Here is a 16,853-nt window from a genome sequence, read left to right as displayed (position 1 = left end):
CTCTCATGGACCCTGGAACTCAAAATAAAAAAGAAAAAAAAAAACTATCTTCCACTTCCACAACACCCTTCCACCTCAGGGTCATGGCTATGGCAGACCTCACACTGTGTGCTTTTTACCCTGATAAACACCAACCCTCCAATAAAGCACAGAGCATAGAGCCAGGCTTCAGCACCCCGGCCACCTGGCTGGCTGACGTGGCTGCCTGGGCCTGCCTGCCTCCCTCCCTGGCTCCAGTCCTTTCCTATGAGCATCTGCCTGGGCCCTGTGATTCTGGCTCTGCCCCAGGTGCCCTGGGCTCTGGGTGCAGGCTGTCAAAAGGCAGTTGAGGAACCTCAGACTCCAGCTGGCCGCCCCTGTGCTCGGCTCAACACAACCACCGTGGTGACCAACGTGGGCCCAGGTGCCAGATTGGACTGCAACCCCTGCTTTCCTGCTCAAACACAGGGGGATCCTCTGAAGCAAGGCACATTGGCCCCAAATAACCTGCCCCTGAGCCCCTACACCACCAGCCTGAATAATCCCTGGGGACAGAAGCCCAAGACGCCTAAACAACTTACCCACCAGGCAGTGCATTTCACTTGTCCTCACGTTTGCAAAGGTTGTCTGATGGTTCCAGAAAAATCCGGCTAAGTTATGGCCTGGGTGCTGTTGGTAGGTTTAGAACCCTTAACCTACCCAGGTTTTGAAAGGTCACCTGACTCATTTCTGAGGGCTGGCCCAGTGACCACGCCCACATCTGCCAGCCTGGGACTCTGCCTGCAGAGGGAATTCCCATCTTTGCTGATCAGAGACATGACCCTCTAACTGCCCCAGCTGACCTGAGCAGGAGCCCCAACAAAGGAGGGGAGAAGGGACAGGGCCCTCGGGTCAGAGATGAGCCCACATGGCACTCAATGAGACAGGACATCCCTCTGGGAGCATCCAAAGAAGGGGCAGTTCTGACAACAAACTCAGGGGCTTCGTCTTATCGCAAAGGGGTATAAACAATGAGCCACGTGGCTTTCTCAGACCTGAGAAGGGGCTGTGACCAACAGGTCAGGCTGACGTGGATGCTGGGTTGCTGTGGGCCTACCTGGCACTGTGGGCCACTTAACACAAACTTTTAGGCAGAGGCCAAGGTCCGCACATGCCTGGATTCCCGATAAGGAAGTGCCTCTCTCTGGGAACAGGTCCTGGGAAGCAGGAGGATGCCTCCAGGTGTGAAATAATCTCTCATGTCTGAGCGCAAGACTGGAAACATCTCTCTGCCCATTGGGTTTGCCCCGCCCTCTACAGATCTACTCTTTCCAAGCAGTGACCTTGAACCCACAGTCTTCCCTTCCTGCAGTGCCCCGGAACCATGCTCTTTGACAGAGGCATGCTACTAGGCCCCTGAGAGAGGCAGGCCAGGACTCGCAGAGGGCAGGGCCATGAGGAGCATATCGGTATCACCACAAACAACTCCATGGCACGTTAGATGGTCTCAGGTCAATGCTTGTGGAGGCCCTCAGGATGACCGCAAAGTGCCAGTATTTCTTCACACCTACAGGTGGAGGGAGACAGGGAAAAGGGGGTCCAGAACCACCTCCCTCTCTTGGAACCACACTGAGGTTCTGCAGGGAAAGCCCTAGGCATCCCCAGAGGGTCTGGTGGAGCGGCATCCTCCTCCTTCCCTGACCGGGGACTATCATCCACCCAGCACAACAGCAGACCCACCCAGTCCCTCTGTGCTCAGAGTCAAAGGGACAGCAGGCTCTCTTCCAGATGAAGAGCAGAGGTGCCAGAACACGAAGTCATGGGTCTTGCCATTCCTCCAGAATCTCTGTGAGAACAGATGGGGAAACACCCCAGCATCTGAGGAAGAAATGCACTGTTTGGACTCTTGAGTATTTTAATATTGTCATTTTTCCAATGACTTCTACCTTGTGTTTCTCCTTGCAGTACTGCTGAAAATGTCAAAAATTGTTCCTCCAAGAATACAAGTCAGCCATCAGATCTACGGAGAAATGAGACCCTAAGTACCATCTAGATAATAAGTCCTCAAATCTTCTTCTTAGTGGGATGCAGTCTGAAGACTCAGCTATCTTGGATGATCCAGGAACGAGGAAACTGCCACCTTCCAGGGGCAGAAGAGACCAGAAGCAGGTTGCCAGCTACCCAGACAATGAAAAGGGATGGTAGGAAAACACACTTGGATCATTGGTGTCTTCCTGTTAGAAAGATGGCAGAAAAGACATGGATGAGAATTCTAAAGGAAGATTTTTGCTGGATGGACAGGCGGGTGAGCGTTCCACAAGAACAACAGAGGAAGACACCAATTTTTCACCAGGGTGGTATGTTGGCCTTTATTTGTGGGAAACACAAAAGTCTTCTGGCTTTTTAAATCAAGGTCATATACAAAAATCTCAGCATGCACAACTGACAGGGTAGGGAGAAGTTTGAGGGAGAATCTGTTACCAAATGCTACCTAATCCCAAAGACATTGTAGGGGAGGCAGGGACAATCACAGCACTGTCCTACCATCTGTAGGGCAGTGAGCTTTGGTATGGGTAGCAGCTATTCCTCCTTGCCACCTATTTTGTTCAGTGGGAACCGGAACGTGGAACCTGTAGGAAGACTGGGCACATTTGTGCCGGACTCATTTTGCTCTCTTCATACTTTGGGGCTCATGGGCCTCTAGCACACTTCCCCATCTGGTTTTCTCCCATCCCCCAGGGAAAAAAAAGCCACACAAACAGGACAAAGCATGATTTGATGCTTATTCTGTTTTCTTTTCTGAAATCACGGGTGACCCTGCTGGTAGGGGATGGCGGTAAGTATTCTATACTCTAGAGTCACTCACTTGTTTGCAACAACCTGGAAAAGGGGAAAGGTGGGGCTTGCTCGCAGGCTTTCATGATGAGAACCACTCTAATTACAGGTCCTGCAGGATTGAGAATAAGGGTCGTAGTAACAGAAAAGTATTTTCTGGGGAAAGACCCGTGGCCTCATGGCCCTGTCCCCGGAAACTACTCTGCTGCCCTTAGGTGGTGCAGCTTTGAGTGCAGGGAGTAGGTGTGCCTTAGAGATGGACCATTTCACAGCTACTCCATGACCTGTAGCTCCAGTATGAGGCAGAGTTTCTATTCACGTCCCTGCTCCTCTTCAGGAGCTTTCTTCTTCCATCCAGAAAGGGCCAACTGCAGCTCAGTCCAGACTGATTAGCTCCCCACCTCCACACACTTGTCAATACATGCACACCAAGCAACCCTCCATGAGCAAATCCTGAAGACCCCCGTGGGTGTCCCGACACTCTCTGTGTGTATCTACCTAGATCCCCTGGCTAGCCTTTGCAATGGCCTTGACGTGAACAGCACAGAGGGAGAGGCCCCATTTTTCACCAAGGTGGTAATTTAGCCTTTCTTCATGTGAGGTACAGCATCCTTTGTTTCTCTTATTCTAGAAATCAGATCCAAACACCTCAGCACGTACAATGTACTTGGTGGGCAGATCATTGAGGGAGAGTCTGTTACCCATGGATACCCGATTCCAAAGACTCTGACAGAAACAGCAGGTTCGGTTACAGTCCACAGGGTAGTGAGATTTTTCCCGGGTACTACTTACACCACCTTACAACCTGTTTTGTCCAATGGACCCAGGGTATGCAACCTCTAGGTAGATTCCATATCAGTGCCCATGACCCTGCCCATCACCAAGAGAACAAAAGAGCTGTGCATGCTAGACGAGGCATGACTTGATGTTCATCATGTTTTTTTTTTTTTTTTTTTTTTCTGAAATCGCAGGTGGTCCTGCTGGAAAGGGAGAGTGGTAAGTCTGCTGTACTCTAGAGTCACGCATTGGTTTCGAGCAACCTGGACAAGGGCAAGGTGGGGGTTCCCTGCAGGCTCCATCTTGAGAGCCACCCAGAATCCAGATCCTGCTGCAATGGGACTAAGAGTCATGTTCCAGACCACAACCCAACGCCTCATGGACCTGTCCCCAGAAGCTACCATACTATTCTTAGGTGCTGTAGGATTGGGTGCTGGGCAGGAGCTGTGTTTACATGGGAATCCATGTGCTGTGATTCTCAGGGTTGGTGTGTGTCAGGTGTGTGAATGGGATGTTCTTGTACCTATCTGTTCCCTTCAACATGGTGATTAATGGTGTCCACTTTCTCAGGAAAGTTTCCCATCACCGTCACGTCATTAACGTCCATGTACATGAAAACTTTCAACACCTACAATTTCAACAGGTGTTATTTCTTTGCAAATACACATCAATTACCCTAGAAAAAAAATCCCGTCGCTAACTAGGAAGGGGGAAACTGTGCCCCAAAGACAAGTTTGCCTTGTCCAATCCCTGTTACTGAGTCAGTGTCCATGGGTCTCTCACGTCATGGTATGCTGCGGGCATGAATGGTCACAGTACATCCCTCTTGCCACTTCACTCACACATGTCTCTGCATCAGAGGCCCCATGATGCATCTTCCCAAACTCATCGGAAGCACTGAGTGCTGGGACAGACTCCTTCCTTCTGCAAGCAGCTTCTGCAGCAGCCTCGTGCAAAGGCACATTCAGGGAGGATCCTGACAAAGGAGCAGTAGCCAGGAATAGATGGTGCAAATTCACTCCGTGTTTCTCCGTGGAGATCAACCATTTCCCTGAAGATACTGTGTCTAAGATTTAAACTGGCCTTCTCCCATGGGAAATCACACATCCACCACTGGTGCTAGCTGGGGCTCTCTGAGGGGGGCACAAAAGGTGTCCTATCATAGGGGAAATGAGGTCTTCCTCAGGGACTGAGCATTACTCTGGGGACCTGGGCCCCCTCCATGCAGGAATGAAGGGTGCTCTGGGCATTGCAAAGTGGCGAAAGAGAACCTCAAACCTCAACAGGTGTGACAGGAAAATCATCACACATTTCCCTGGCCATCTGTCCATTCAAGAGGGGCTTGTTTTATTTGGTAGGTTTGTGCCAATAGAGAAGTTAAGGGAGTTCAGTGCCTAGGAATGGAAACAGAGCCAAATTAGGGTTGCAGGGTTCTTTTGCATCAAACAAGAATTTCTTTCATGAGAAACATGTATTTGAACAGAATCTGATTTTCCGACATCTCTTTTCCTCACTTGCATGTGCGAGATCCATGGGAGTACCTTTCATTGCTCTCTGACGACACTCAACGGGCTTTTCCAGGGCAGTTGCACCATTCTGCATTCTACTAACTGCAAAGAAGTCTCAAATTTTCTGCATCCTTCCAACATGGGTTTTGGGCTTGAATTCCTGGTTTGGTCCTCACTACCCTAACAGACAATGCCACAGCTCAGCGTCCTTTGGATTTACATTGCCCTCATGATGCCTTATGTTGTGCATCTTTTTATATTTCTGTTTGGCCAGCCATTCGTTCCCTTTGCAGCACAGTCTATTCAAGTCTTTTTCTCGATTATTTCATTTGGTGAAATCCCGTTATTTTTTGGTTTTGTTTTGCATTCTTTTGTTTGTTGTTTTTCCTTTTTGTCAGTGAACACACCTTTTCTGAAATAAGGATTGCAAGTGGTGTCTAGAATATGTGGGCTGCCTTTTCATTCTGTTCACTGTTTCAGAAGAGGATGCTTTTTCTAGTCAGTCCTCTCGTCAAGCATCGTGATTCCAATATGAGCACATTTATTTGGGCATTTCTATTTCGCTCCCACATGCTCCTGTCTATTTTTATGCCAGCACCATCCTGTTGGCTCAGGGGAGTGATCCAAGGTATTGGAAGATCAGCTTCTAGGGACCCACCACCTACTCCTTCATACTCAGAAACATTTTGGCTCCTTGTGGTTCCTTTGAGGTTCCATATCTATTCTAGCAGTTTCTCTGTTTTGAGAACATCTATTCACCATTTATTCTAGGAACTGGGGGTTCACCTTAATCTCTTAGTGTCCAAAGGCCTCCAACAGTGCCAGGTCGGTGTGCGTGAGCCTGGGAATGTCTTACCTATTGAGGGCCCTATCAGGCCAGCCACTAATGCCCGAGAAATATGTGGGAGAGCAGGGCTTGTCTCTCGCTCCTGGCTGGCTCTAGTGCTGAGCTAACCAAGAGTCTGTCTACAATTCATTTTACACAGTTATTTATTATCTCAATGGACTATACAAAAATCATCAAGGAAAAGAAAACGTCCAGTTGCTCCCTCCCACTAGCCAGACATCAAGAGTCCCATAACAACTAGAGTTTTAGATGGTTGCATTGGGAGGGGACAGTGGTCATGGGCATGCAGAACTGACACTGAGGTGGCTGCTGCAGGATCCTGGTCTCATTAGAAGGGATGAAACTCCAATCTCTGTCTCCTCAAAGGGCTCTGGCTCCACCAGCCCCATGAACATCTGACACCAGTGCAAAAGGGTCAGGCAGATGCTGCATGGTACATAGACATCTCAACGGAACCGGGATGAATGGGTGCGGCAGTCTCTTTCGTAACAGCATTGCTTCTATTTTGGTTCCTATAGATTTGTATGTAGAGAGCGTCCAGGACTCCAGCAATGAGGACGAAGTCTCTTCAGGTAGGGAAAGGCACGGAGGAAGGGAACAGTGGGACAGGGCTCCTGGGAACATGGGGTTGCCCCTGCCACTCTGGAAAATGAAGAAGGTGGGTAACAATGCACCAAGGAAAGGGATGCATTGGGAAAAGGCATGGTTTGCTCATTTCATAGTTTCTGAATGAAAAGAACAGATATTGTGTCCACGGGCCTTTAGGGTAGGCTGGGTTTGTCATCACCACTCTACTCCTTGGGTGGCTATTTTTTTTTTAAAGATTTTATTTATTTATTTGACAGAGAGAGATCACAAGCAGGCAGAGAGGCAGGCAGAGAGAGAGGAAGGGATGCAGGCTCCCTGCTGAGCAGAGAGCCCGATACGGGACTCGATCTCAGGACCCTGAGTTCATGACCTGATCCAAAAGCAGCAGCTTAACCCACTGAGCCACCCAGGCGCCTTTGGTTGGCTATTTTAAGGATCTTTCTGATCAAACCTGCTCTGGCCTCCCTTTGCCACTGCCACATGTCAAAGCTTGGTCTCTCTGTTCATGGCCTCTTGGGAATGGTGCACAAGAGATTCTGGATCTTTCTTGGCATGGGCCCAGACCTGGTCATGGTCATGACTTGGTGGACCCAACCATCCTCTCCTGTGCAAGAGAACGAGGACACTAAGTTCTGGTGTGAGCCAGGAGGTAGAAGACAGGCAAACTCTCTCCATGATAACGTCCACTACCAAACTTTCCTGGTTCTGTTCAAGCTGCTGTACATTCAGGGGGACTCCGAGAGCTGGAGAAGGTAAAGCGAGCTTCCCCTGGGTTCACTACACAGGCTCCCATGTCCCTTAGCTTCTGCCAGCCTTCACACCCCAGCCGAGTCTGACCTGTGGATGTGCTCACAAGAGAAGGATGCCCCCATGTAGCTGCCCTGGAGATGCCCTGCTGCAGGCCAGGGTCTTCCAGGCCTGTGTGAAAGGGCTGCTGGACCTGCTTCACACACTTGCTGTCTCAGGTCCACTCTACCTCTCATCAGCTGTTGTTGAGGCATAGCACAGAGTTTCTTGGGAGCAGGGCCAGGGAGTCACTTCTCCTCTCACAAACCCACCTCTCCAGCACACAGCTCTGGCCATGCCCCCCACTCCCCAGTCATGCCCAAACTGCAAACATTCTTCAGGCCTCTCCAGGGCCTTACACACACCCCTGCCCCGTCCATTCCCTGCAAGCCTCAGCAGGAGCACTGGCAGGAATCCTGTGTTTCAGTGACCATACTGTTTGACATTTTCCAGGGCTGCCCTGAACAGCTGAAGGCACAGGGAGAATTTCTTATGGTCCCATCTCCATTCAACCTCTGTAATACTTATGGAAATAGAGGGCATTGTATGAGCCTGAAACATGTCCCTGGAAAGGTCATCTCAGTGACTGGGCAGATATGGGCTGTGGGGAGGTGGTTGGCCATCTCTCCCTGCAGTTCCCTAGCAATCCCAGACCCATGAGAGCTGCTCCCAGCACAGAGAGAACAGGGGGTTGATTCCGTGGGAGCCAGGATATCTCCTCTCTTTCCTTGGTTTCCCCACCTTGGACAACAATAAGACTGGTGGAGCTTGGCAGGGGGAAGGACATGGAGCATCTCTAGGGGAGGAGGAGGAGGAAGGGGAGGAAGGAGGTACAGGAACAAGGACGGAGGAAGGCAAAGTCCTGCAAAGGCTGTCTTAAACAGTGACAGCCTCCAGGGGGGAAAGGATCACACAGATGGGCTTCTGGATCTTGGAGAGAATCAGAGGTGGGAAGAGCAGGTGGGCAACCAGAGACCCATCTGCACCCTGTGGAGATCAAGCGACCAAGGCCAGGGAGGACTCAGAGCTGGGGACCCACCCCACTGAGGGCAGAGCCCATCATCCCCAGAGCCGCAGGCCAGAGGTTGTCAGCTCCACTGACTCCCTTTTGTCCTCACAGCCACCCTAGCATCCTCGCTCCTCTCTGACCTGGAGGAGGATTCCATGGAAGACGACGATTTCAACAGAAGGAGACACACTGCGCCTGTAATTCATTTCCAACTCCATCCCTTGGGCTTCCTCTCTCATAAATCCATAAGCCCCTCCTCCAAGCTATTCCCATTTCCCTGCTTTGACGACGCCCACCCTGGAGGCCCTAGTCTCAGGCAGGCACTAAAGCTTTTCATCTGAACTGCTGCATGAAATCCCTGAGCAGCCCTCCTCGCCCCTTTCTTAGCATCACCCTGACCCCTCACCACTGAGTCTGGGAAGCAGCCCTGGACAGCAGAGAAGGGAGTACGACTGGGATTTGGCAGGGCACAACTCACCCTGCTGGAGGAGCCTCAGGAAGGGAGGCTTGGCCTGGGTGTCCCCACTTGGTTCTCTGCTGCCTGGGAGTCTGTGCTTATGCCCTATTCTGCTCTTGCTCTCAACTCTCAAGAAGCTTTCCTTCCGTGGACTTGACAGAAACAACAAGGGAAGCAGAAGAAAAGGACTTGGGAATGGGGTGAGTTGGGCGGGAAAAGAGGCAGGCAAACATGGACACATGCTCTCTCTCGTTGCCCTTTGTTGTGGTCACGTAGGGAAACCACACAACACAACGGGGTGCTGCCCTAGCCTCTGACAACAAAGAGGAAATGAAGGGAAGGTCACAGTCCCTGTAGGCAGTAGGAAGCCCTGAGAACATCCCACAGGGAACCTCCGCCTGATCTGTGCAACTCCCTGTGGTGGTTGGGCTCTATCGTCCAGGAGCTGCTGAACTTGGAGGGAGGGCAGTGGCTGACTAGGTAGCCCATGCACTGTGCTCTTCTGGAAAAGAGTCCCATGCCCCATTGAGCCCCTCATCTGCACAGTCCAAGCCTTGCACTCCCACCCTGCAAAATTCAGCAGATGGCTTCCTCCCAAACAACAGTCGTCGGGAAGAGACAGTGGTGGGGTGGCCTCATCTCCGACTTCAGGCACCTGAGAAATGAGCAAACAAGACAGGCCCCTGGGCTTATACGAGCAGGACAGCTCACCCCTCCCAGCGCTGCATCCCTGAGGGCACAGAGTAGGCCCGGTTTCCAGCTGAGTCAAGTACGCTGGACACTCCCATAGGACCTGACCAAAACCTCCAGTCCCCTGAGCCTCCAAGATGCCTCGTGGGAGGTAGCAGGTCCCCTCATGGCACCATTTCGCTATGTGAGTTTGATATTCTAGACACTCTCCTCAATCCCTCAATCTGCAGGGAAGACCCACCAAGGAAAGGCCACCCTGCCTGTTCCCACCTCGCCCACCACCTGCCCACAGCATGGGAACTTTGCAAACTCTCTTCCCATGGGAGTCAGGAGCACGCCATCTCTGCCACACCACCTGCAACACTTGTGTGGCCATAGGCTCCCCCCACAGAGGAGGGCATGTCAAGGGCTCTCAGAGAGGCTGGGGAGGGGACAGTCTGCAGGAGAGGACCCAGCAGTCATGGAGGCGGATGGTCCAGGAAGGGGCCTGAGTGACCCTGGGAGTGTAGCCTTCATTCAGCCCCAGCGGGCCCAAGGGAAACTTCCCTTTCTTCATGTCACACATGGGTCCTGCAAGGAAACCTCTTACCTCAAGACCTCAGAAGACACGTCCCACAAAACCCCACAGGCCTCTGGTAAGACCTGTCCCAGGCCACAGACCACTCACTATCTCATACCACTCCACCTGTTGTCTCCACAGCTGTACCACAGGACAGTCTGCTCATGACACTGAGGCACCAGAGTCTCCAGAGGCGCTCAGACAAAGGGAGCCAGGAGGGCCCTGGGGCCCCACTTGCAGTGTCGATTTGGGCCTGGAGGAAGACTCAGCATGAAAACACAAGGAAACATGCCTGCAGGAATGGCTTTCTTGCACCTGACCTCCACAAGCCAAACAAAGAGAAGACTTCTGTGCAGCCCACCAGAAGACGACACTGGAACCCGAGCAAGAGACATGAGGACTCTCTGAGTCAGCCAATACACCCAGAATTGGCTGACCAGGCCCTGCTGATGACTGACACTTGGAGCAGGAGGCAATGATCTGGGCCTACAACAGTCCATTGTCTGGTGAGAATGGGCCCTCCTGGGACTGGGGGGCACAGCAGCCTTCTGGTCTTTTCCCCTGTCTGCTTCAGGGGATGCTACTCCTCCCACTGTCCCTCCAGTCCCCAGCAACCATGCAGAGCATGACAGATGCAGGAAGAAGCAGGACTTCCAGGGCCCCTTGACCACCCTGGAATCGACTTGAGGGACAGCAGCCACCCCACCTGTATTCCCCTAGGGTGCCACCCCTGAATCGCCCCTGTCTCTTCCATGTACAGGTCCATAACCAATGCTTGGATCAATGTTAGGGCCAATTTAATGTTAAAACCTGTTTAACTATTAGGGCCTACTTAGCCAGAGCGACTCCATATTACCTGGGTAGCCATCTCGTTGTTTACATCTAAAGATTTCATTCCGGGAATAAATGCCCCAGTAGTTCCTGGTATTTGTTCCGGGTATCAATTCTGGGCGTAAACGCCTTAACAATAGAAGCCATGTACCTTGGGTCTATGGTTATGCCCTATAAAACCAGCCTGTGAGATCGGGACGGGGTCACCCTCTTGGGAGGTGGCCCTGACTAGTCAGTCTGGTTTCTGATACCTGGCATAAAAATAAAGCTTTGCCTTACTTTCAATTTTTGTCAGCCTCGCCCCTTTGATAACGGCCCCAACATTCTGGGGGCTGGTCTGCGATCAAATGTTGAGAACAGAGCCAGCATCAGAATTTCTGGGAAAAGCCTCAGGAGGTAAGATCTCGAAACCCCATTCTTCGAGATCCTGTCTGTCTGTCTGGTTGCGGAGCTCCAAGGGTATGGCCCACCGGGGGAAACTGGATGAAACTCCAGAGCTGGAGTGGATGCGGGGACACCCCATCCCTCCACTGGTAGACCTGCCAGGTGTTTCAAGTCCCCCTAGGCGGTCAGGGGAACTGCCAGGCGGTTCAAGTCCCCCTAGGCGGTCAGGGGACCAAGATAATCCCCACCAGTGGCAGGTTGCGTTTTTGATTTGGGATTATTTCTTGCACACCTTTAGACTTGATGTCTGCTTGAGGAAGGACCATGGGTCTGTGGTTGTCTGTGTCCTGTCTTTTTGTTGTTTGTTGTGTCGTTTGTTGTGTTTGAAGCAATGGGAAAGCAGGGAGTAAGGGACCTGTGACACCTCTGAGTCTTATTCTTCAGCATTTCAAGGATTTTCAAGGTAAAGCCACCCAGTTGGGTGACAAGGTTTACCCAGGAAAACTGAAAACACTCTGCCAGCTGGAGTGGCCCACTTTCTCCACAGGGTGGCTTCCGGAAGGAATGTTTGCCTTGGCCCAAATCTACTCTACCCAGAGTAAGGTCTTCATTTTCCATCGAGACCAAATACCGTACATCGTGGCCTGGTGATACCTGGTGGAAGAGCCACCATCGTGGCTCAAGTCTCACATTCCCCCTACTAACATAGCCATTTATCTCCCTCTAAAGCAGGTCAGATCACCAAAACCAGAACAGAGAGATGATGGGGAACCAGGGAAGACCGTCCTGCCTCCATCGGATGCAGAGGACATAGGTTCTCCCCTTCCTTATCCATCCCCTAAAACTGACTCCCAGTCCCAAGACACCCTTACCAGTCCACCTCATAGACAGTTGGGATCCACCTATGGGACCACTGAGCATAAGGACCGCCCTGGTCCTTCCCCTTCCCTCTACTCACCTCTGCCAACCCCTACCCCACTGGCTCCATTGGCGCTGATGCTGCCTCTCCAGGAAGTCGCTCCACCGGATGGGAGAGGTCACCCCTACATAACCTATATCCCTTTCTCCTTTTCTGACATCTATAACTGGAAGGCCCAACATGAATCCTTCTCTGCCCACCCTCAGGATTTAATTAGTCTCTTGGAAACTGTGTTTCTTACCCACCAGCCTACCTGGGTGGATATTCAGCAGCTCCTTATGACCCACTTTAATGTGGAAGAGCAGGATCACATTATGCAAGAGACCCATAAGGTGATAAATGAGAGACTTGGCAGGGAAATTGATTCCTGGCAAATGGGAGACTACTGCCCAGAGGAACCCCCCGACTAGAACCCAAACTCTGATGAAGGTAGGGAGAGCCTATGTTTCTACCACCAGGCTCTGCTGAGAGACCTCTGTGTGGCTGTGAGGAAACCCATAAATTTATCTAAAATTAGTGCAGTGATTCAAGTTATGGATGAGTCTCCAGGGGCTTTTCTAGAAAGGCTTATTGAAGCCTATAAAATGTATAGCCCAATCAACCCTGAGGTACCAGAAAATCAGAGGGCAGTAAATCATGCCTTTGCCAGTCAGTCAGCCCCAGATATAAGGAGGAAGCTTCAGAAAATTGAAGGATTTGAAGGGAAGAATCTTACTGAGTTAGTGGGAATAGCAGAAAAGGTGTTTAAAAATAGGGATACACAAGATGAAAAGCAGACTAAAAAAAAGTTAAAGTTTTGGCATTACATGAGGTGGGAAGGAGACAGGGGGGAAAGGTCAGTGGAAAAGAAAAAGGCAGGTAGAAGATGGTCAATAGAAAGAAAAGCTTAAGCACAGAGAAAGCAGGTGGGAGGGCTTAGACTCAGATCAGTGTGCTTACTCCAAGGAAAAAGGACACTGGGCCAGATAGTGCCCTAAGAAGAAAATGGCAATGCTGACCACCAAAGACTAAAGGGGCCATGGTTTGGAGCCCCTCCCTGAACCTCTGGTTAAAATTGAGGTGGAGGGGAAATCAATTGATTTTCTGGTGGACACGGGAGCCCAATTTTCATCATTACTAAAATCTATGGGAAAAATATCTGGAGAGGAAGTCCAGGTACATGGGGCAAATGGCACAGAAAGACAGAAATGGACAACAAAAAGGACTTTAAATTTGGCCTGGGGAGTAGACAAACATTGATTCATGGTCCTCCCTAATGCCACATATAACCTGATGGGAAGAGATCTCCTCCACAAACTACAGGCTGGCATTCAGTTCTTGGAAGGAGACATAACTGACTTTGGGACAACCCACTGTGAAGATGCTTATGGCAGCAGTAGATGAACATCTTCTTTATGATCCAGTCTCAAAACCAGAGGAAATAAGGGAGGGAAGACTTCTCCAAACCCTACAGGTCGAGTTTCCTGAAGTCTGGGCAGAAGGGATGCCTCCTGGCCTGGCCAAGGGACGACCTCCACTAGTGGTACAGTTAAAAGCGACAGCTACAGCTGTTCGCGTTTGGCAGTACCCCCTCCCCCGGGAAGCAAAGGAAGGGATCAGAAAACACATTAACCACCTCCAAGGAGACAGGATCCTAGTTCCTTGTGAGTCTCCATGGAACACAACTTTGCTGCCGTCAAAAATGCTGAAACTGGGGAGTACCGACCCATTCAGGACTTGTGGGAAGTTAACAAACAGGTTGAAAATATCCACCTGATGGTGCCCAACACCTATACCCTACTATCCCTCCTAGGCCCCAAAAGAACTGTGTATGCCATCTTAGATCTCAAGGATGCATTTTTCTGCATACCTTTGGCAAGGGAGTCTCAACCCCTCTTTGCTTTTGAGTGGTCTGACCGACAGGAAGTGTTCCAGGGCCAGGTCACCTGGACAAGACTTCCCCAAGGATTCAAGAATTCACCCACCATCTTCGACAAGGCCCTACACGAGGATTTGCATGAGTACAGAATCACCAACCCTGGAGTCACTCTGTTACAGTATGTTGTTGATTTGCTAATAACCGCTGAGGACTATGAGTCATGCTTGCGGGGGATGAGAGCTCTCTTACAGACTCTGCAGGAAAAAGGGTGTCAACAAAGAAAGCACAGCTTTGTCAGAGCCACACCACTTATTTAGGCTTTGATCTCCACGAGGGAGTGTGTTCACTGTCTGAGTCCAGGAATCAGGTGATCATCCAATAGCCCCGCCCACCGTGCCCCAACAAGTGAGGGAGCTTCTTGGGATGGTGGGCTACAGCAGACTGTGGATACTAAGGTTTGCAGAGATTGCTCGACCCCTCTACGAACTGATTAAGGGAGGACTCACTATGGTAGAGTGAACAGTTGAGGCAGAAGGAGCATTTCAGGAACTACAAACAGCCTTACTGAGTGCCCTAGCACTGGCCATCCCAGATGTTACCAAGCTCTTCCACTTGTATGTGGATGAGAAGGCAGGGGTTGCTGAAGGGGTTTTGACTCAGAATCTGGGGCCTTGGCAAAGGCCAGTAGCCTATCTTAGCAAAAAACAAGATCCAGTAGTGGCTGGGCCCCCCCACCCTTGCCTCTGCATAATTGCTGCCACAGCACTCCTGGTCAAGGATGCAAGTAAATTGACTTTGGGTCAAAAATCTCATCTTGACCACCACCCACGCTATTGAGGGCCTTCTCCGGACTCCACCAGACCGATGGATGATGAGCGCCCGAGTGACAGGGTATCAAGCCCTCCTCCTCAATGAACCAAAAGTGACTTTCCGGCCCCCAGAAGTGCTAAATCCAGCCATGCTGCTGCCAGAGGTGCTGGATGACCACCCACATGACTGCAGGGAGGTCTTAACCCAAGTCGCAGGAGTAAGGCCTGACCTCAGAGACACTCTCCTCCCAGATCCGGAGATGGCTCTGTTCACAGATGGAAGTAGATACATGACTGATGGAAAGAGTATGCAGGGCCTGCAGTGGTTTCTCCTGAACAGGAACTCTGGAAGGCAGCTCTGCCACCTGGAACCTCGGCACAAAAAGCGGAGCTGATTGCACTCACCAAGGCACTGCAGATGACCAAAGGTAAAACCACCAACATCTATAGGGACAGCAGGTACACCTTTGCTACTCTCCATATACATGGGGCTATTTATAAAGAAAGGGGCCTATTGACAGCAGAAGGAAAATAAATTAAAAACAGAAAAGAAATATTGGCTCTCCTCCAGGCTATTTGGGACCCAAAAGAAGTGGCCATTATGCATTGCCCAGGGCACCAAAAGGGGACTGATCTGATTTCAAAACGAAACCAATTAGCGGATCGAGCTGCAAAGCAAGCAGCCCGCGAAATGGCGCAAGAACTGGTTAGACACCGGGCTCCAGCCCTACCAGAAAAACCAGATTATTTAGAGGAAGATTTAAAATATTTACAAAAATGGGCTAAATTGGACTATAAAGGGAATTGGGCTAAGACTAGGACAGGAAAGTTAATTATTCCTCAAAGACTAGGGAAAAAATTAGTAAGGTAAATACATCAGGGCACTCATTTAGGGACATACAAGCTTAAGGAGCTCATGGGTAAGCAGTTCCAGGTTTCTAAATTAGGGCGTATGGCTCAGGTTGTGGTTGATAGATGTGCTCAATGTCAGACGGTAAATGCGGGAAGAACTAGGATGGGAAGAGGAAAAAGAGAAAGAGGTAGGGAACCAGGAATTTATTGGGAAGTAGATTTTACAGAGATGAAACAGGGAAAATATAGACACAAGTATATGTTAGTTTTTGTGCATGCCTTTTCAGGTTGGGTAGAGGCTTTTTCCGCCAAACATGAGACAGCAGGAATGGCAGCCAAAAAGCTACTAGAAGAAATAATTCCTAGGTTTGGGCTGCCTCTCGTGATTGGATCAGACAACGGCCCTGCATTTGTGAGTTCAGTCTCACAGGCATTGGCCAAGGCCATGGGCACTACCTGGAAGCTTTATACTGAGCCTACCAGCCCCAGAGCTCTGGACAAGTAGAGAGAATGAACCAGACTCTTAAAGAGACCTTGAGAAAGTTAATTTTGGAGACTGGCAGTGGGATGGGTAGATCTTCTTCCCTTTGCCCTCCTTAGGGCATGATGAACACCCTACTTAAACATGGTTACCCCATCTGAACTATTGTTTGGGAGACCCCCTCTACTCTGCCCAGGGCTACAAGAGGTTGCCCTAGTGGAAATGACTGATCGGTCTGTACTCCAGTCGCTGCAGGCGTTACAGTCTATCTTAAAAAGTGCCCACACAGGGATCCAGGCTGCCTACACTGAGACAGAGACGGAGGTAGAACCGCATGTTTACCAACTCAGAGACTTGGTTTGGGTATTCCACCACCAAGTGGAAAACGTGGAGCCCCACTGGAAGGGAACATTCACGGGCATCCTGACCACACCCATGGCAGTAAAAGTAGAAGGCATCAGGGTCTGGATTCATGCGTGTCACATCAAATGAGCCGAAAGCAAGGACAACCCTCAGAAATGGGAGCCACTGCTGGTGGGTCCCACCAACCATGGACTAAAACTAAGACTCAAAAGTGTTTCATGACTTGGTCACTTTTAACCCTGTTCTTACTCAGCAGCAGCCAGGGGACACCTTATCGGCCTAAAACAGCCCAAAAGAAAATCAGAAAGACAGCGGGTGGAACAACACTCAAGGTTAACGACA

At 50.5% G+C, this 16,853-nt stretch overlaps 1 pseudogene; it reads left to right on the top strand.

Annotated features, from left to right (window-relative positions):
- The first annotated feature begins 1,888 nt into the window (after window positions 1–1,888).
- LOC125083578 (uncharacterized) lies at window positions 1,889–10,941 on the top strand (annotated as a pseudogene).
- Window positions 10,942–16,853: the final 5,912 nt, after the last annotated feature.

This window comes from Lutra lutra, chromosome 13, assembly GCF_902655055.1.
Source record: "Lutra lutra chromosome 13, mLutLut1.2, whole genome shotgun sequence".
NCBI lineage: Eukaryota > Metazoa > Chordata > Mammalia > Carnivora > Mustelidae > Lutra > Lutra lutra.
Note: the sequence above shows the minus strand (reverse complement) of the source record. Positions and strands in the feature narration are given on the sequence as shown.